The sequence below is a fragment of the Nomascus leucogenys genome, chromosome 7b (assembly GCF_006542625.1).
Source record: "Nomascus leucogenys isolate Asia chromosome 7b, Asia_NLE_v1, whole genome shotgun sequence".
Lineage (NCBI taxonomy): Eukaryota > Metazoa > Chordata > Mammalia > Primates > Hylobatidae > Nomascus > Nomascus leucogenys.
The window spans coordinates 105,075,901-105,081,900 of NC_044387.1; the positions used below are offsets into that span (position 1 = coordinate 105,075,901).

The 6,000-nt window shown below is 53.0% G+C and overlaps 1 protein-coding gene across 2 annotated transcripts in view; it reads right to left on the bottom strand.

Moving 5' to 3' along the window:
* Positions 1-3,190, bottom strand: part of ACSL1 (acyl-CoA synthetase long chain family member 1) — a 71,512-nt gene extending 68,322 nt beyond the window's left edge. For both annotated transcript variants that reach the window (XM_030816384.1, XM_030816382.1), the window contains exon 1: positions 3,012-3,190. The gene's annotated coding sequence lies outside the window, so the exon portion shown is untranslated. The remainder of the gene's footprint in view (positions 1-3,011) is intronic.
* Positions 3,191-6,000: the final 2,810 nt, after the last annotated feature.

Here is a 6,000-nt window from a genome sequence, read left to right on the forward strand (position 1 = left end):
CTGCCCCTGCCTTCTCCAGTTCACTAAGTTCAGCTTCTCCTTCAGGGCTTGTGCTCCTTTAAAACTTTTCAGAAGCCCCTTGAAGTACCAGCATGTTGAAACTCAAACTCAACTGCCTGCAGCTTCAGATCAGCTCTGGCCACTGAGAATTCTTCTCCAGGCCCCAGTGTCAAAGGCACTTTTGACCATCACGTGTTTGTCTGACTACCAAGTTGGACTCCCAACCTTCACTAAAAACTCCGGCACCTTTATCTACCTCCTGTCAGATCACTGCCCGTCAGAGAGTGAGGCCTAAAAAGGCTTTAGGATATCAACAGCTTTGAGCTGCCTTAGGGAAACTTCTTTTCTATTTTGTAGTACAGGAGCCTCATGTGCTGCATCATCCAAACAAGACTGTCCACAAAACATTACTAATGGATTCTAATTGAACAGAGTTTGGTTACAAGAGACAGTAAACACAAATGGGCACCTGTTTTAAATGGCAAACTTACACAATAAATTCAATTGATCTTAAAAACTAAACATTCCTCTAGGGTTACTGACTATAAATATCTAGAAATTACTATTCCTATAGTCTTGCTATTTCCAGAAAAGTGAAACTGGAAGGGAGAGAGGAGGAGAAATACCCAGCTGTGATGACAAGACAACCTTATCTTTTCTCAAAAGCCTCCCCAAACACACAACCATTTTCCACAAAACGGTTACATCAAAACAGATGTAGCAAGACCTAGACATTAAGCATGCTAGAAAGTTTTACCAGTTTTACCAGTGTTTGTGGCAGCAACTCTGAGATAGTCATTTTACATCTAATACTAAATGTAAATGCATAAGAAATTTCAGTTTGTGGCAAGCCCTGGGTTATATATAATGGCAACAAGAGAAAACTATCACACAATTTGAATTATGTTCATTTTTCTGCATACACCACGGCATGCTGGTACACTTTCAGTTAGCCTAAACTTCACACAAAAGTAGAGGTGGCTATGAAAACTCTACCTGTATGGTATAAATAGATACCTATCCCTACATGCATGGGTCACTTGTATCTACCTCCCAAATACCAAAAGCTTAAAAGCCCAGATTTCTTTTTAGTCAGGCTGCCTGTGACAATAATAAAAATACTGCCAAAATATGAACAACAGAGACAGGAAGTAAATATGTCAAAATGCTTATAATTGTGGGGAAGGGTATGTCAAAATGCTTATAATTGTGGGGAAGGGTAACTTTTTTTTTTTTTTTTTTTTTTACAGAGTCCTGCTCTGTCGCCCAGTCTGGAGTGCAGTGGTGGGATCTTAGCTCATCACAACTTCTGCCTCCTGAGTTCAAGCGATTCTCCTGCCTCAGCCTCTCGAGTAGCTGGGACTACAGATGCATGCCACCACGCCTGGCTAATTATTTGTATTTTTAGTAGAGACAGGGTCCATGTCGGTCAGGCTGGTCTCGAACTGCTGACCTCAAGTGATCTGCCCGCCTCGGCCTCCCAAAGTGCTGGGATTACAGTGAGCCACCACGCCCGTCTGGGTAATTTTTTTTTTAAGTATTCTATTTACAGTAAATTCAGAAAACAGAAGTCTTTAATATGTCTATTTTAAAGGGGAGAGGTATAAGGTGTGCTGCTAACAAGTTTATTTTTCTAGTCACAGAATTTGGACTCATGAAAGATTTTAGTCTAATGCAGTTTGTTCACAAATATAAGGAGGGGGGCCTCAGACTAGGGAGGTGTTTTCCGAGTTGAGTCAGAACAAGAAAGTAAGTCTCCCCAGACCTGGTCCTTTTCCACTATATCACACCGCACTGTCTGGCTCCAATCTGATGGCGAGCAGTGGTTCCTTAAAAAGCTCCATCTTCTCAAGCCTACCCGGCACAGACCTACAACTCAAACTTTAGGTTTTAGCCAACCTAACCTTCCACGTCCACTTGAAAAAAACAAAAAAAAAGAAAGAAACAATCAACCAGAAGTCTGATTTTTTTGCTTGCATGAAGCCAGTAATTGTTTTCTTTGGGACAATCACAGGTTAAGCTGTGAAACGTGTGGCAGAAACTGCAAGATTTAACCAGTTTCCCTCAACGCTAATCAAAGGTCAAGAAAATAAAAGGCAGGGCAGTGCGAGTCGCGGGACTTCAGACACTCCTGCACCAAGAAGCTTAAAAGTCTTAGCCAGGGCACTAGAGGACGTTTTTAGAATGGTCACTCTTAATTACGCTCCATAACCTTGAAATTGGACGAGTGGGGAAGGGGTTTCCTCACTCTCACAATGCACTGACTGGGGGAACGCCTGTCCCCAGACTCGAATCCACGTGTCCATTCAAGTCATCTACCGCCACTCTCCGTCTACGCTGCCAGGTGACAGACATCATCTTTGCTTCTCAATTTCAAAAAATGCCGGCACTCCTTAGATCAATGACTCCACGGCCAAGTGCAGGGGCCACGGGCACTCCTCTGGAGACACCGAGAGAATGTCTGCCTCTGGCAGCGGCCTCTGAGCTGCCCGTGGGCCTCGTGCCGGCGCGCGGCGTGGGGCCGGCATCTCAGCCGGCGCGAGTGCAGTCTCGCCCCACGCACGGTCCGAACGCCCGCGAGCCCGGCCTCTGGGCAGGCGGGGGCCGCGGCCGAGGGCAACGTCAGCGGCCCGGCGGGGCCACCTCCTCCCAGCCGAAGCGCGACGTCCGGCTGCTTCGCCCGGCCGGTCCCCGCCGCCGCACACACGGGGGTCGGTCCCGCGCGCATCCCCGGCCGCGCACCAGCTCCGCGCCCGCGCCGCCCGCGGCTCAGACACAGGAAGCTGCGGCGGTACGGGCGCCCAGGAGGCCTCCGGCTGCCAAGGGAAGAGGGGCCGCGGGCAGGAGGCCGGAAAGGCGGCGCGGCCCCACGAGCCTGGGGCGGCTCACGCGCCTCCGCGGCGGCCGCTGCTCCGGGCTCGGCCCTGAAGGGCAACGTCAGCCAGCGCCTCGGCCGGGGCCCGGGCACCGCCGCGGGAGCAGGCGCGGCTCCGCACGGCGGGCGCACTCACCTCCTCCGTGGACCGGCCGCTCCGTCGCCGGCTGTCACAGCAGCCCACTCCCTGCCCCGCGCCGGCTCCGGATGCTATTTAAGGCGCCGCTGGCGCCGCCGCCTCGGCCAGCTCGTTGCGCCCCCGCCACCGCAGCGGCTGAGCCAGGATGCTGCTGGTGCGCTCGCCGCGCCGGCCCCGCCTTCCCGCGGCCCCGCCCCGCCCCGCCCGCAGGCCCCGCCCCCGGCAGGCCCCGCCCCGCCGAGAGCCCGGCCGCCCTCCAGTCTGGGCGCGCGTGGCTGGCGGGTGGCCGGCGGTCGAGAGGCGGCGGCGGGCGAACGCAGCTGGAGCCGCCCAGACTGCCTCGGATTTCATAATGAATCTGAGGAAGGACAAAGGGTACATTGGACCGCCTCAGCTCAGAGGCCCCGCAGACCCTGGGCCCCGCGATGCCCGAGGGGCGGGCGGCGCCCTCCGGATCCTGCACCCTCAGCCCGTGCCCTGCTGGCCCTCCTGGCAGGCCGGGCAGAATTCTGCTGCGAGGGCCCTGGAGGCAAGGGCTTTCCTCTCCGTATTTCCTTGACACGGACGGGCGCGGCCCCTTTGAGCCCCTTTTCACCGCGGCCCCACAGAGTTTCCCCACGCTGCCTGGCCGGAAGACCTTTTCTGTCTGGTGTCTGCAGAGCCTGACGTGGGCAGCGCCCGCAGCTCGCGCCGGTGCAGGGGAGCTGAGGGCCGACTGCGCGCTGCACCAGGGCGGCCACCTGCTGTGCGGTTCTGAGGGCTTCCGCGGTTCTGAGGGCTTCCGCGTCCCTGCCAGGCCCATCTGGGGGCTTCAGAAGCCAACACGATGGTTTTCGGGCTCACATCCCAAAGGCTGCTCTTCCTTTTAGCACCTGGGACCTACCAGGAACCTCAGCCTCTAACAACCTTGGTCCCCGTTACCATAGGGTTTGCGCCCAGCGTTCGCTGGAGGGCCGTTTGAAGAATGATTGTTGTCATAAAGGCCTTTGATAATACCAGATACTGTTTACCCAGTGCTTGATGCCAGGCACTGCTGCAAACACTGCGTACACATTATTCTATTTAATCTTCATAACCCGGTGGGGTAGGTACTGTCATTACTGTCCTTTCACAGAAGAGGAAGCTGGGGCACAGAGGCTAAATGCTAGTGAGGGCAGTACCACACTTGGCACTGAGGCTGCCCCCAGAGTGTGGGCACAACCACCGCAGGGCTATGTCTGGGCTGCAGGCAGGGGAAGCTGACCATGGGTTCTCTCCAGGCCTCAGCCACCCTGCAGGTCACTCCCACAAATAAGTGAAGGACTTTCCCTGGGTGTCTCCCACAGTGTGCTGGGTGCAGTGATGCAGTGGGGTGAGGGCAACACACACACCAGCAACCTCTCTAGCGGCTCAGTCCTTCTAGATCTCCTCTAGATCTGTATCTTCCAGATCTAGAAAAAATGGGCTCCACGTTCGTTTTCACTGGTTCCAGCTTGGCTAATCCCTGGTTTTTCTGTCCAGAGCTCGCCTCCCCACCCGTGATTTTGTCATCTTTGCCTCTCCTTTTTCCTCTTCTCCAACCGGTCCCTCAGCCCCAGAACCTCTGCAGGCACCTCCCAAGTTCTGTGGTCTATTTTTTTCAAGGGCTGCTGGAACGAAGTACCGCACACTGAGTGGCTTCAACAACAGAAATGTATGGTCTCTCCTGGTTCTGGAGACTAGAAGTACAAAATCACGGCGTGGGCAGGACTGGCTGCCTCCGAGGCTCATGAAAGAGCATCTGTGCCCGGCCACTCTGACTTGCAGATGCCCATCTTCTCCCTATGTCTCCTCACACCATCTTCCCTGTGGTGTGTGTGTGCAAATCCCTCCTTTCTATAAAGACACCAGTCATCCTGGACTAGGGCTCACCCGAATTGCCTCATTTTAACTTGATGACCTCTGTAATCATGAGGTAATCTCCACGTAAGTTCTCATTCTAAGATACCTGAATGGCCAGGTACGGTGGCTCACGCCTGTAATCCCAGCACTTTGGGAGGCCGAGGCAGGCAGATCAACTGAGGTCAGGAGTTCAAGACCAGCCTGGCCAACATGGTGAAACCCTGTCTCTACTAAAAATGCAAAAATTAGCGGGGCGTGGTGGTGCACACCTGTAGTCCCAGCTACTCGGGAGGCTGAGGCAGAAGAATTGTTTGAACCCAGGGAGGTGGAGGTTGCAGTGAGCCAAGATCATGCCACTGCACTCCAGCCTGGGAGACAGAGCAAGACTCTGTCTCGAAGCAACAACAACAACAACAAACCCCTGAACATATGAACTTGGGGAATATGGGGGTGACAATTCAACCTGTAACTTGTGGATGGTCGTCACTGGCTGTCTCACCTTATCTCTTCTCAAGACACTTTTCTCTTAAACTGGGTGCCTCTCCCTGGGTTCTAGCCCTTAATGCAGGTGCTTTGCAACTCAAGGGTGGGAAAGGCACACAACCCAGAATCAAACCTGAGTTCAGACTCCTTCTGGCAGGAACTTCTAGGTGATATTGGGAAGCAACTTCATTCCTTAGAACCTAGATTTCTCCTCAGGCTATAAGGGAGCTTGGCTAAATAATCTCTTAGGTCTCTTTCAGCATGAACACTTAAAAAAAAAACAAAAACTTTTTATCTAATCACTCCAAAAAGTTTTACAATGTATGGGGTTGTCTTGTGGCCTTGAGATAGAGACTTTGATGGGAGGCAGTATTGCATAGTGGTTAAGAACACAGGCTTTGGGGTGGGTGAATCCGCATCAAGCCTCACTGCATCCTCCTTAAATCAGGAATAATACCAACCTCAGACCGGTGTCATAGGATTGACAGCCATGCCCTTGGTGTTCTCGTTAAATGAAGATTCCAGACTCTATAATTGGGAGTTTGTGACTTAGGTAAGAAACCAGTCTTTTTTTATTTTTTTTTCTGAGTCGGAGTCTTGCTCTGTCGCCCAGGCTGGAGTGCAGTGGCCCGATCTCGGCTCA